Source organism: Notothenia rossii (genome assembly GCF_949606895.1).
Source record: "Notothenia rossii genome assembly, chromosome: 4".
Taxonomy (NCBI): Eukaryota; Metazoa; Chordata; class Actinopteri; order Perciformes; family Nototheniidae; genus Notothenia; species Notothenia rossii.
Window position 1 is genome coordinate 89,394,567 of NC_136902.1, and position 15,891 is coordinate 89,410,457.

Sequence of the window (15,891 nt, forward strand, 5' to 3'; positions counted from 1 at the left end):
CACCAGCAAATATAAGTGCAAGTGTTACAAAGTGGTTGCGTTACTGAAGTAAACAAGGAGTCCAATTGAGGCGTTTCAGCTAAACGACAAGAAAGGGAAAACCCCCAAAAGCATAAAAGGGCCTTTTTAAGAATAATCTGATCTGAATCACTTCCAATGTTTTCCCTTTTATTCAAAGTGTATACTCATCAACCAGACGGCTTTTTCTTTTCAATATGTTCTGTTCTTTTTAACGTCATTACATACGTCATACATTTCGTTTATAGTTAATTAAGTGTAGTGTTTCAGCGATATTATTTTTGTTAGTTTAAGAAGTTGTATATTATGCTTTTATATTGAAGGCAGCTTTGGGCACGTTTTTAGGTGACATGTTCTGTGTGTTTAAAATGACATTTTCTTTTCGGTTATATGTTAAGCCACCAGCTAAATAAATATTATAGCATGACCTTTGACTACTTTATAAGATATAGTTCAATAGACGTGCTGTTGTTTAATAGAAACCCCAATGTGCATCAGAGAGCCACACTTGAGGTGTGACCTCATTTTCAAATGTCACTGGACTGAAGTAGATTACACCTGTTACAAAATGATGTCTCCATCACTGGGAGAGTGCAGCTATCAGTAATTGTTATACTAATGTCAGTGATTGTCTCTGAGTATAATAAACTTAACTACATGGGATTAAATGACACGTTTCTTCCCCTTAGTGGAGTGCTGTTTAGGAACATCATATATAAATGTTATCATAACTTGCTGTATCATTAGCAGAATGGCTTACAGACTGACTTTCACCATTATAGAAGAATATGGGTTATAACTCAGAGCACACACACACACACACACACACACACACACACACACACACACACACACACACACACACACACACACACACACACACACACACACACACACACACACACACACACACACACACACACACACACACACACACACACACACACACACACACACACACACACACACACACACACGATAAGGGGCGGGACATCTCTAAGCGGTTGACCAATCACAACAGCTGACCAATCAGAGCAGCTCTGGTTTCAGACAGAGGGTGGAAAGAGGCAGAATGAGAAAAATAAGGAGCTTTTTGAACATTAAACCTTGGAGACATGTCACAGTAGAGACACACAATACAAATATGAACCTGAACGTGAGCATAATAGGGCCCCTTTAAATGACAAGTTTCTGTGATTGTATAAATATGATAACTGACTGTCTTTTATCATTGTAGAAGAGTACTGGGCTATAATAACCCAGAGTTAACAGTTGGAACCTTTTTAAAATGCAAGAAGACACTAAATGTACACCGTTGTTTTTTCCACTGTCTTGTTTACCAGCAATTGTTTAAGTCCAATATGCACAGTTGGTTGCTGAGAGTCAGTTTTCTTCAGATTGAATTCACAATGGGAAAGTAGAAAAAGTGAGACTTGGTTTGCTTTTACCGTACAACAACATCAACAACAACAACACGATGAACCTTCCATTGCTGACCGGAAAGACGCTGTGAAGCCCTGGGGTTGTTCCTAATGTTAATATACGTGGGGTAACTATGGCTAAATATGTCTGTGACCACATCTGGACGGATGCATTTGAGTGGTTTTCATAGACAACCTGAATGTGCTTCTGCTCCATGGGGCAAAGTAATCACTTGGATTGACTCAAAGGGAGCTGTTACGTAATGTTGTTTGTGTGTAAACTCCTTCGTATGACCACATGTAAGATGCCCCTCTCTGGGTGCATTGTAGGGAGGGGAATTTGAAAGCAAATGTATATTCGAATATTCGACCCCCCAAAAAACGGTTAACTGAAATGTACATATCCTATAAAAAACAAAATTGGGTAAAAAAAAAAATTCAACATGTTTGGGAAAAGAAATGTTACCCAATTTTTTTTTTTCAATAACTTTGGGAAATAAATAAATACATGTTCAAATAAGTATAGAAACCAAGTCGAATATGTCAAATGTATTGAACTGGTGATCACAGTTTGACAGCTATAGGCGATTCATAATCAGGCCAGCTGTAGAGAAGACCCTCTCAGCTGGAACGGAAGTTGCGGGTATAGCAAGGTATAGCATGTTTATAAGTTTAATTTGGCATAGTTTGACCTCTACACCGCACTCACTAACACATTACTCCTTTTTGACACCATGTCTGTTGTGTAGGACTCTTCTTAGAGTGTAAATAATTACAGGACTCTGACAGGTAAAATATGTTTAATGCCAGCAAAACTAAATCTCTCCTGTCAAAATGTCTATGTACTTTGCCGCCACACACGGTTGCCAAGCAGCGCTTATTGTTGTTTAGGCTGGCCACTCATGTGTCACGAGTGTTTACAGGGGGCGGGGGAGCACGCTCATGAACCGCATTTGCGCCGCATTTGGGCATAAGATGAGGTTTGAGTCTGCGTGATCTGCGTGTAGGGAGGGGCAGCAGCCATATCATTAGCTAGAACTAGCTAGATCTGATGGATTTGGACATGAACGCGAGTGAAGTATAACCGGACGAGAGAGAGAGAGAGAGAGAGAGAGAGAGAGAGAGAGAGAGAGATCAGCACCTGCAGCTCTGCCCACTGTGAGGGACCGGTGAGCGGAGCAAAACACACCTTTAGACCTGACACATTTAGCTATGGCACTGTCGTATACATTGAATTATTCAATTTGATAATATGTAATCAACTTAGGCATCTCCCCCAAAAAAAAAAAAAAATTAATTAAAATATTAATAACTAATATTCGAAAACATGAATAATTTCGAATATTTGAATATTCGATTAATCGTTCCCATCCCTAGTGCATTGCACTTCTTTCTCTCTGCTCATGACGTCTCTTTCCTGCTGCCTTCCCTGCATTCCTGTGCAGGTCTCGGCCTGTGAAGAAGTCAAGCACACCGTTCACTTTTCATCAGCACTCGATCACATTTCCTTGCCATGGTAATTCTATGAAAAGTTTAATAGTAATAATAATAAGCAGTAAGGAGCAGTGTGCACTTAGTTTGAGTGAATCCGGAATGTTCCCTATACTAGATGAGATTGTGGGGCTCAGATTTGTTATCATGCAAGCTGGAAGACAAATTGTGAAAGCCAGCTTACACACAGACGCATTCATACAACTCCTTTCTTCGAGAGGATGTTACACAAACCTCTGTAGTCAGGTGTGATTACTTTGAAAGTGTGACAGCAGAAATGTGTGAATGTAAGAGAGTGGAGGGATAAGGAAAAATAAAGAAGGTAATAATTGGGAAGATATAAGGGACAACAGTTTTTCACACACACATTCCATGTACACATCACTTCAGGGGACATTACATTGACTTACATGCATTTCGAGACTTATCCTAACCTTAACCAACACATGCCTAACCAAGTCTTCACCCTAAAAGGAATGATTCCCCTCATGAGGACCTCCATTTTGTCCCCATAAGGGAGGCGAGTCCCCACACGTCACTGTGTAAACAGATTTAGGTCCCCACAAGTACACACACACCTCTTGAAAGCTATATCTGTGGGCGTTTTATTCTAACGTGCTGTAAAACAAATACATCTCAGTGTCTATTTGCCCTGCTCAATTCAACTGTATTCTGACACAGCAGGCAATCAGCGAGCCGGAAACTCAGATCTTAGGAACAGGTACAAAACAGCAGCTCAATAACCATCAGCTCAATACACACCAACACACTGCTGACAATTATTCTTCATATTTAGCCCTAAAAAAAAAAAGAATCAACATTTTCCAATTATTTCTCTTGTTCTGTACTTCGGTTCAAACCCTGAACATTCTGTCTTACAATTATTTTAGCATCTTTGGTTTAATACGGTAAAGCCAGTAAGTATTAAAGACGCTCCATTATACTTTTTGGTGTTTCACTTTTCTGTAACATCGTGACATCTAGGGCTGCTCAATTAATCGTATTTTAAAAAAGGAATTACGATTTTAGCTTGCAACGATTATGAAAACGACATTATCGAAATATTGTGTTTTCTTTTATTGTTTATTTAAAAATATATAAATTGTTTTTTTCATTGTTTTTTCAATTGAATTATACTTAAAGTTCAGGGTAATCAACTGTTAAAAACATACACCTTTTGTTTTCAATAAATTGATATTTTCAAAGTAAATGGATAATCGTTTTTAATAATCGTGATATCAATTATTGACCCAAATAATCTCGATTATGATTTTTTCCATAATTGAGCAGCCCTAGTGACATCACTATAGAACACTCAAGCTAGGGCTGCTCAATTAATCATATTTTAAAATCGCAATTACAATTATGGCTTGCAACGATTACGAAAACAACGTAATCGAAATAAAACGATTATTTATTTATTTATTTTTTTTGGTTTTTCAGTTGAGTTACGCTTAAAGTTCAGGGTAATCAACTGTTAAAGACATACTGTTAAAAAAAAAAATCTCCAATAAATTCATGTTTTCAAAGTAAATGGATAATCGTTTTCAATAATCGTGATATCAATTATTGACCCAAATAATCGAGATTATGATTTTTGCCATAATCGAGCAGCCCTAACTCAAGCTTCTATTGGCTAGCGCTCCAATACATTGTACCTGATAGGCTAAGGGGCGGGACATCTCTTAGCGGTTGACCAATCACAACAGAGCCGTCCATTTAACCAATCAGAGCAGACTGGGCTCTGGTTTCAGACAGAGGGTGAAAAGAGTTGCTGCAGCACAGGCAGTAGGAGACAAATAAAGAGCTTTTTGAACATTAAAGCATGAAGACATGTCCCAGTAGAGACACTATATACTGATATACACCTGGACATCAGCAGGAGAGGACTCTTTAAAGTACAGACACTACATACTGATATACACCTGAACATCAGCAGGAGAGGACTCTTTAAAGTAGAGACACTACATACTGATATACACCTGAACATCAGCAGGAGAGGACTCTTTAAAGTAGAGGCACTACATACTGATATTCACCTGAACATCAGCAGGAGAGGACTCTTTAAAGTAAAGACACTACATACTGATATATACCTGAACATCAGCAGGAGAGGACTCTTTAAAGTAGAGACACTAAATACTGATATACACCTGAACATCAGCAGGAGAGGACTCTTTAAAGTAGAGACACTACATACTGATATACACCTGAACATCAGCAGGAGAGGACTCTTTAAAGTAGAGACACTACATACTGATATACACCTGAACATCAGCAGGAGAGGACTCTTTAAAGTAGAGACACTACATACTGATATACACCTGAACATCAGCAGGAGAGAACTCTTTAAAGTAGAGACGCTACATACTGATATACACCTGAACATCAGCAGGAGAGAACTCTTTAAAGTAGAGACGCTACATACTGATATACACCTGAACATCAGCAGGAGAGGACTCTTTAAAGTAGAGACACTACATACTGATATACACCTGAACATCAGCAGGAGAGGACTCTTTAAAGTAGAGACACTACATACTGATATACATCTGAACATCAGCAGGAGAGAACTCTTTAAAGTAGAGATACTACATACTGATATACACCTGAACATCAGCAGGAGAGGACTCTTTAAAGTAGAGACAATACATACTGATATACACCTGAACATCAGCAGGAGAGGACTCTTTAAAGTAGAGACACTACATACTGATATACACCTGAACATCAGCAGGAGAGGACTCTTTAAAGTAGAGACACTACATACTGATATACACCTGAACATCAGCAGGAGAGGACTCTTTAAAGTAGAGACACTACATACTGATATACACCTGAACATCAGCAGGAGAGGACTCTTTAAAGTAGAGACACTACATACTGATATACACCTGGACATCAGCAGAAGAGAACTCTTTAAAGTAGAGACACTACATACAGATATACACCTGAACATCAGCATGATACGGTCCCTTTAAGCTAATGTACTCCAGCACAATGGACTTGCATAAAATAGTAAAAGCTTTCCCACAAGGTGAAAGAGTCATTGTTTCTTTTGAAATCCAACATGGTGGAGTACAGCCAGTTCAAGGAAAAATAATATCACTGTCCAAATACTGACAGATTGCACAGTGCGTTTCGTTTTACCTTGAAAACATGCCGTTATTATAACACCCTGCTGTACTCACTGTAAGAGTCTGTGAGCAGAGATGCATGCTACACTGATATTAACTGCTGTAGGACTGATTACTGGCACTAGACATATAATAGTACCTCATCATATCACCACGATATTTGCCCCAGATATATATATATACACATAAAGTTTTAACATTATTTTCCAGTCGAAGTCCTCCTTTTCTCTGTTCAAGAAGAAGCCTCCTAAACTGCGTTACAAATAAAACAACATCACTTTTACTACTGTTTAACTTTTGAAGGCCCAGGATGTGGACGTCAGCACACTTGGAAAAAACTTCTTTATTGTTCTCGTGGGATACTTATTTTGAATTCTGCTTTCATTTGGACCCGGGGAGACGCCTGCTTTGGGACTAAATCTGGCTCGGAGTAAATAGCTGCATTGTTGGCTGATTTCTGTGAAGTGACGTCAGTCGGCCTTATCAGTGTTTTCTAACTTGACTTCAGAAGGGGCCTGACAGCAGACCAACAAAGAGCAACCGGTGACTGGAGCCTGATCGAAAAGAAAATATCCAAAAAGATGCGTAACAGTTGGTCAGAAAGCAACTCATAGTGGCTAATCCTTTTGTAACTCTCTCTGCAAGCTTACATTCAGGTTTAAGTACACAGCTAAGTGTGTGAACTGTCAGACATCCACATGCCTTTAAATCACTGAGTATATTATACTTTTGACTATCTTACAGTCAAATCCCTTTCAGGTTATGTGTGTTTCGGTGTGAGTTTTAGATTGATGAACGTGGCTTGTGGTGCAGTGGGTTAGTGCGTTGGTATTGGGATCAGGAGGTCAAAGGTTCAAACCCCACTGCAGTCAGCATGTCGTTGTGTCCCTGAGACACTTCACCCCACATTGCTCCTGTGGGGATTGTCCACAGTATTGAGTATGGAAGTCGCTCTGGATAAAAGAGTCTAACAAATAACATGTCACGTGATGTAAACAATCAAATGTGAAATGTCAGATTGAGTCTCACATGACAGGAAATACACAGCCGGCAACAATCGCTGCCATTGAGTTAGGGTTAGGGTGGGGAAAAGTCATATATCAGGGTACTGAACTATGTAGGGCTTAGTCTATTAGTCTTAGTTTACTCAGATGTCTGTAGTCTACAAGTAAATTCTTGCTTTTTCAAACTGACTTACATATTTCCAAGTAACTTATGTGCCGTAAGAACATGATTTTAGATTGTGCTTTTGAAGGTTTATTTGTAAAAAACAAAGTTGTACACATCTGTTCATTAAGTCAGTCATTGTGGCTTAGTTGGGAGAATAGCGGGAAAACCAGTCAACATGTTGAAGCATAATTTGGCATGACGCTGAACTAAGCCCATAATTGCTCCTATAGCTACGGTATCTTTAAAAAAAAAAACTCTCGTAAATAACAGAATTGTATGAATGTTTGTCGACCGATAGTTTCTTTAGTTGAGGACAGCCCTAGATTCATGTACATTTAAATCATAATCACAAGAAATAAACCTTGAAACTGTTCACTTTACTAAATTAATTGGAGTGCTTTTTTTTTTAGGTCACTTTGAAGAGTTACACCATGGAATACATTTCTAATATTGCCAAAAGCCGCACAGCTCATCAATTTGCAGTCACACACACACACACACACACACACACACACACACACACACACACACACACACACACACACACACACACACACACACACACACACACACACACACACACACACACACACACACACACACACACACACACACACACACACACACACACACACACACACACACACACACACACACACACACACACACACACACACACACACACACACACACACACACACACACACACACACACACACACACACACACACACACACACACATCGTGTTGCCTGACATTATCCCCACTGACAAAGTTCAAACTCTGATTCATAAACCTCTCTCTATTGGTGACTCATAACCAGAGAGGACATGTACTTTACCTAAAGATGTTTTTACACACTAACAACACTCAAATCCGTCGTATCGCTATTCTCCATTCACACAGGTATGAAACGCAGCTGGCATTGATCCGACGCGTTCTCTGGGAAAGAGGATGGATGAGTCGCTGACATGCCAAAACCTGAATCCACATCACAACAGTTATAAGGAGGAAGCCTAACTGTCAATCCCTCATTAGAAGTCAAATTAAAAACACAATCTTTTGTACGTCTTTCAAGCTTATGACTATTGCCCAAGCCAAGCTCACTAACATGATTTAAAGATGAAAAGGAACGGGGCCAGACGCTGGGAGTGAAATGAGTGAAAACTGTTTAACTGTATTACACAATATGTCGTTTCTTATCGACATGACGACGAAGGAGTATCGGTAGAAAACTGAACTTTTAGACTTTTATTGGTGCCATTTGTGTTCAGTTTAACGTTCAATACAAGTAAGTTAAATCCTGTCTTCTTCTTATTTAGCAATTAGTTGTATTTTAGCAGTAGGCGTATGTACTGAAAGCAGCAGAGAAGACGTTTTCTTATCTCAAGAAATACAATATGATGATATATTAAACATGTCGTGCAGCCTTCGTTTTTATATATCAGCTTCATTAGGGGGATAATAAAGGGGAAGTTAGCAGCTAAACTCTACCAAAGATATTTAGTCTGTGTTCAGGGGCGGCGGGTTCTGTAGGCTAAGCCTTCCCAAATATTTGTGTCACTGCATCCTGGTAAAAGATATATAATATATAATGTTTGTGTCTTTGACATTAGCACCTGTGCCCTGTACGAAGCCAGTTCAACAGACCCTGGATATGTTTGAGTTATCTAAACTAACCCTAACAAACGAGATCTCGCTAAGCGGTCATAGGACGCTGGTTATCAACTCGGTAAATCAAGCCAGGGTTTCTCTCTCCAGCTGAGAGCGCGTTCACGTGAAAGGGGCGGGGTTAGCTACATTTGACCAATCACAAACAGGGACAAGTGTACTGACAGTCTAGCGTCATACTTCATTCATGAAAAGTAAACTAATATTAGACAAATATGAGCTTTAAACATCCATGACTTAAACATATAATCCAGGATACTAGCCTGCAAGGTGAATACAGAACAACTGGTTAAAAAATAAATAAACTACCGAGTGTTTGAAAGCGTACAACAGGTTTATGATATCACTGCCCCGTCTAAGACACGAGTGGATCTGACTTTAATTACATTTATCTCGAGTGTTTCGTCAACTTAATGTGTTGCTTAAAATAATACTTCTGCACACAGTATGTGACACTGAGTGTTGCACGGCCAGATACGGCTCAGCTGACTGAGATAAGGAAATAGTGTGATATTATATCGATGATCTGATTGATGATCTGATATGAATGATAAATGTAACATGCCAGCGTCTTCTCTGCATACGGCAGTTTAAACTGTATTTCCTTTCTCCTGTGATATGACCTGATAGATTTAAACTCCGCTAAGCTCTGATTGGTCAGCAGGCGGTGCTTTCACTGAGTTGATCTCTTTTCTATAGACGCCGGAGGCGGGTAGCTTCAGGTCAAAAAAGTTATTTAGCCTTCCCAAACCTGAGCCTCACGCGCCGCCGGTCTGTGTTGACTCTCTGAATAAGATCTGAGCGAAATGTAAAAATGGCAGAAAGTCGGACTAAATGAATCACTTTTCAAAGTTTCATATCCTCTTTGTTTGGCTGTTCCATTTCTCAACACTTATAAAAGATACACAGTAGTCATCGGTGACACATTTAGGAGTAATGTCCCAATCATCCTTTAAAATTACTTTCGGGTTTATGGATCATTAGAAAGGATCAAGAGGATCTCAATACTGTGAAGACTGATCTTCAATTCAAGTAAAGGCAAAACTTCTCAAAGAACCACTCCGGCAGTGGCTCAGTCGGTAGGGGCTTGGACTGGGAGCTGTAGGGTCGCCGGTTCAAGTCCCCGACCAGGCGTAAAACATGGAGTGTGGACTGCTACTTGGAGAGGTCCCAGTTCACCCCCTGCCCTGCCGTTGTGCCCTTGAGCAAGGCACCGGACACCCACCTTCCCGTTGCTCCCCTGGCACTGTACACTAGCTGCCCACTGCTCCTAGTACTAGACTCCTGGTACTAGAATGGGTTAAAAGCAGAGAACACATTTCACTGTGTGTGTGCTCTGCATGTGAGACCATTACAGAGGGGTTCATCCCTCCCTATTCTAATTCAACTTTTATTAAATAACAACAAGACAAAGTCCAAGAGGCTGTGACCAGAGGTGGAAGAAGTACTCAGATACTTAAGTCAAAGTACTAATACTACCCTGTAAAAATACTCCATTACAAGTAACAGTACTGTATTTAGAATGGTACTTAAGTACAAGTATTTCAGTCCAACAACCTCACATTTGTACCGGTACAGTTCTTGATTAGTGGTGTAAGGTAACTAAGTACATTTACTCAAGTACTGTACTTAAATAACATTTAGAGATACTTGTACTTTGAGTTGTTTTTTGCTACTTCATACTTAGGTTAGTTAGGCAGTTAAAATAACTACTGTACTTAATTTTGAGGTACTTCTACTTTACATGTTTTGCTACTGTGTACTTCTACTCCACTACAGTTCAGAGGTAAATGGTACTTGTACTCCACTCCATGTATTTAACACCTTTTAGTTACTTTACAGATGTGGATGAATGATGTGAAATCTAATCAAGTGTTAAATCAGACTTTAGTTCCACCTGGAGTAAATCCACAAGCTACCCTGCAGTATACAAAGTCATTCAAACTAGCTGCACCTTTACCAGCTTTGAGAACACTTTCATGATCAATCATTATAAAACATATCATATATATTATTCTGAAATGGACCAATCTGCACAATGACTACTTTTACTGTCGCTACTTTCACTATATTTTGATGAGAATACTTTTCTACTTTTACTTGAGGAACATTTTGAATGCAGGAATTTTACTGTATCAGAGTATTCCTACACTCTGGTACTTCTACTTTTACTCAAGTACAAGATCTGAGTACTTCTACTTTTACTCAAGTACAAGATCTGAGTACTTCTACTTTTACTCAAGTACAAGATCTGAGTACTTCTACTTTTACTCAAGACCTGAGTACTTCTACTTTTACTCAAGACCTGAGTACTTCTACTTTTACTCAAGAACAAGATCCGAGTACTTCTACTGTTACTCAAGTACAAGATGAGAGTACTTCTCCCCCCTCTGCAGACTAGTATCAGTCTGTCACATGAAACTTCTCAGAAGACATCTTGACTTTTATTAAATAACTACGAGGCTACAAAGAGTCCAAGTTTAGAGGGTATGAGCTGTGACGAAGCTGACAAAAAAAAGCGCTAAACTTGCTTCAGTCCTTGTAGTCAAAATGGAAGAATTTAACACACAATCCTACGAAAAACTCCACAGACAGTTAAGCAGCTCATTTGATTGGCTAATCACTGCGGAATGCTCCATGTTGTTCTCTGATGGGGGAACACTGAACCAACTCAGGGTCAAAATGTACAGAGTTTGTAGTTTCTCTGCTATTAACTGAAGTAAACAACTTTTTTCAAACAATGTTAAAAACATAAACAAATAAACAGTGTTGTGTGGTTTATTCGGCTTATACTTACTAGAAAAAAAAAATCGAAATATTCATAAAAATTGCAACTCATTATTTGGATGCTCGTTGCCATCGCCTATATGAGACCAGTAATGCCAATAACCAATAAAACGATCCCAACAGATTTATTTCATCTAAATGATGGCTGTAAATGTGCAAATAAAATGTGCGTGCTATAGCTTTGCACAAGTTATGCTCTCCTACGCAGAGTATTACTTTACTTTAACATGTAATTAGTTACTTTTCAGCACGCATTTTGCTGTAGACAAACACAGTTTTGAAATTCAGGACTTTCTTTCTGACATTTGTATCATATCTATTATCTTTTGTGTACAGTTCTTCCATTGGTTCAATCTTTAAGGACGCATTATGTTGACATGTTTAAATTGGCAGCTTGATGAACAGAGCTTGTCTTGACGTGCCCACCATTCGGTAAATGAAAAGTAATCCACATTAAAAGAGAAAAACAAGTGCGGACTTACCTTCAGACCCTGTGGTGGTGAGGTGGTTGGAGAATGGGAACAGACAGAGGAAAGTTGAAGTGTTCTCTCCACGATGGAGTAGTTTCACGCACAGAAAGAGTGCCTCCTCCTCTCCACGCAGCACGCAGGTCTCGCAGGTGGAGCGCAGTGCTTCCTGTTTGTTGGAGAAGGTGAACAACCACTACACTACCACCGCTGCTGCGTCTCCCTCCGCTAGCTCTCCCTCCGCCAAGTCAGCCGTCAAGTGTGAGAGAAAAACAGGACCTCCGCTTGAGGATTTCCAAAATAAAACCAGGAAGTAAAATCTATGTGGTTACGTTTTTATTTTGAGAAACTTTTGGAATAAAAGGGAAGTTTATCAAGAAGTTGATTTCAATTAATTTTAGGAAGTGGGACTTTTTTATTTTTTAAGTTTCATTTATAAATGCTAAAAATACAAATGTATACGTGTCTAACTTAATTATAATGTTAGAGAATCATAGTGACATGAGATTAAACATTAATGTATGTGTGTCTCGTCATAATGTGAATGTACCAGTATTCAAAGAGCTACATATTGCATAGCAAAAGTCAAAAAAAATATGTATAGGCAAGTGTATTTATACAGCACCTTTCAACACAAGGCAATTCAAAGCGCTTTACAAGTTGAAAGACATTGAGAGCATTAAGAAATAGTGCCCTTTCAAAAACAGTCATTAAAAACCAAAGAGAATCAAATAAACATTAAAACAAGCTAATATAGAAGACAGGTAGAAAATACATGAATAAAAGTTACAGAATAACAGACTGTATCTGCTCAAGCAGTGGATTGTAATAAGTACATTTAATCAAGTACTGTACTTAAAGGTAGGGTGGGTAAGAATGGAGAAACCAGCTCGAGTGCGCTAGAATTTGAAAATACACAACCGGAAAAAATCTGCCACTTCCTTACAGAGCCCCTCCTCCAACACACACGAACGCGCACATGACCAATGAGGGCACGAGATAAGTTTGTACACAGATGGAAGGCTGACAGGCAGGTAGGCCATCCAGTTACTTTAGTCGGTCCGGCTCAGATGATTGGTCGTGCTTTTTACAGCACCACGGCTTCCACAGATGACATTTTTTAATGTGTTTATTGTCAAAGCATTTAATATATTCATTGCTATCAGGATGTTAAGAGTATTCCATGGAATATAACAAAAAGTGTATCTGAAGTGAATTACCCACCCCACCGATCATTTGAGGTATGCTTCTAGTACTTTACTTTTCAATGTGTTGAAACGTTATACTCCTACTTCATCTCAAAGACATATATTGAACCTTTTACTATTGCACTATATAGACAGCTTTTACTTTAAGGATTACAATTGTCATCCACTTCTTGTTCGGTACAACATGTATCTGTTGGTATTAAATGTTTGTCCTGATAAAGGATGAAGGGTTGAGGAAATGATTCTACTTCTTCAGCTAAATCCTCTTGAAGCTATATAAAAGTGCATCATCACAAAGATTAAAACATGGCTTAGATTAGGGGTGTCAAACTCAAGGCCCGGGGGCCAAATCAGGCCCTTGGTGGATTTAATTTCGGCCCGCAGGATAATTTCTAATTCCTATTAGGTCTGGCCCGCCGGTATATTGCACGCAAACCTTCACTCCATCCTGAGGGTCTCCTCAGCTCAGAGCCTGAGCCCAAACATTGATGACCTTGCACCCGAGATGAGATGCCAAGTATCTGAACTAGCGTCACAGAGCAGCACACTGAGTTTAATGGATGTTTCCTTCTGCACTTTCTCTCTCACGACAACAGGGCCTTTGTTTGGTTTGTTCTTTGAGGGAAATAGTTTTGTTGAAGCTGTTGTTGGCCTGTGGAAAAATGTAATCATAAGAAATGACTCTGGAAAAGCTGCAGATAGAGCCATAAGAAATGAATGAACTGATTATTTAATGTTTAATGTTGTTTTTATAGGCAATCATTTAAGCTTTGTTAGTTCCAGGTTTAATATGTGCAATAAGTTCATTTCAATAAGTTTTGCAATAACCATTGAACCAGTCCGGCGCTAGACTAGTACCAATTTTTTAATGTTGGCCCACTGTGTATTTGAGTTTGACACCCCTGACTTAGATCATAAAAAGATATTTTAGAGAAACACTGTTCTCACAGGACAGCAAAAACACTAACACGTTATGATCTTATACGATATGGTAGATTACACTACCTAATACCATATGAAGGAGTTATCATTAGCACAACCTGACCCATTTGTATTTACTGAAGCAGCTCCTACATGTATTTGTTTCCACATTACATCATCAGTACTGTACAGTCTGCTCTTCACTTAGTTAAAAAAAAAAACCTTGTACAATATCCAAGAAAACAACTTCAGTAAAAGTCTATTTTGTAGGCAATGATGTCATCATTATAAGTGTTTTCTTGTATATAGATATTAAGAATCAATACTAGTTTGCAGCATAACATTATAACTACTTGTTGATGACACATAATCTACATTAAATGATGTTGCAAAAAATGGTTAACTCCTACTAAAGTAATCCTGAATCATGTTTCAAAGTGAGGCTTTTATTGTGAAGGGCACGTTTCCTTTCTGCTGTTTTACTGTCTGTCTGAAGCTGATTGGCTGGTCCAGTTCTCCGGCTGTCTTCCAACAACCACATAGCACTGGCACAAAACTCACAAGCAGAGATTTCACCCGGAAACACAATGTTTTCAGCCGCCACTGTGTGAAAGCATGGAGAACATAACGTTAAAATTATCTCAATATAGCCCATGATCCCGTTATGTTATGTAATATAGGCTATGTTATTTGAACCATTGTTTATATATTTTTTCGCCATCAACCACCCATTTAAGCCACGACACATCATCATGAGGTAATGCCACATGTTATAGGTGTAACCTCTTATTATGAAATGTCTACAACACTATACAAAGTAGGCTTTATAGTTTGAAAGCCAGAGCTTTGCTGCCCTCTGGTGGATAAATGCGTTGTTGCATCCTCTAAAAACACAACTCACCTATGTACAAAGTTTTGCATGTAATGACCGCCACCAAGTGTCCAAAATAATATTGCAAGATGGATATAATCTTAATGATATGACATGCCAAGAAAAAACTGAAAATGTCTCTATCACGATTTCCATTTGGATGTTGCAGTGGAATGAGTTCCCGAGGCGTGAGTTCAGGATATATTTTATGCTTAATTAAACTCTACAGTGCACAATTTTGTATGTATATAGTTCACTGTGTTCATATGTTTCTGTCCCTTTAGTTAGTATATTCGTAAAAGAGAGTATTGTAATCTGTTCTGTCTATCTATTGTGTGTATTCTTAGATACTCTTCTGAATATATGTATTTTCTGCTTTGAATAATGTACCTGTCTGTCTGTCTGTCTGTCTGTCTGTCTGTCTGTCTGTCTGTCTGTCTGTCTGTCTGTCTGTCTGTCTGTCTGTCTGTCTGTCTGTCTGTCTGTCTGTCTGTCTGCCCCCTCCCTCCCCCTCCCGTGTTTTCTCTCTTTGTATCTCCCGGAACGTTTATTTTGGTTTTCGTACGGACAATTATGGCCGGACATCCTGCAGCAGACCCGGGACACCACTTTATTATACATCCATGGACACCACAGGTAAATGTTTCCACAACAAACAAACAATAAAAGATACACAATAAATCACTCGTTATTCCCCCAATTGTTAACAATAACATAGATGTTACTCTT

At 39.0% G+C, this 15,891-nt stretch overlaps 1 protein-coding gene across 3 annotated transcripts in view; it reads right to left on the reverse strand.

The window, feature by feature from the left end:
* The window catches only part of LOC307035913 (phosphatidylinositol 4,5-bisphosphate 3-kinase catalytic subunit beta isoform-like), a 59,880-nt gene extending 47,464 nt beyond the window's left edge, over positions 1–12,416 (reverse strand). For all 3 annotated transcript variants that reach the window (XM_079675774.1, XM_079675773.1, XM_079675772.1), the window contains exon 1: positions 12,178–12,416. The gene's annotated coding sequence lies outside the window, so the exon portion shown is untranslated. The remainder of the gene's footprint in view (positions 1–12,177) is intronic.
* Between the last annotated feature and the right edge of the window lie 3,475 nt (positions 12,417–15,891).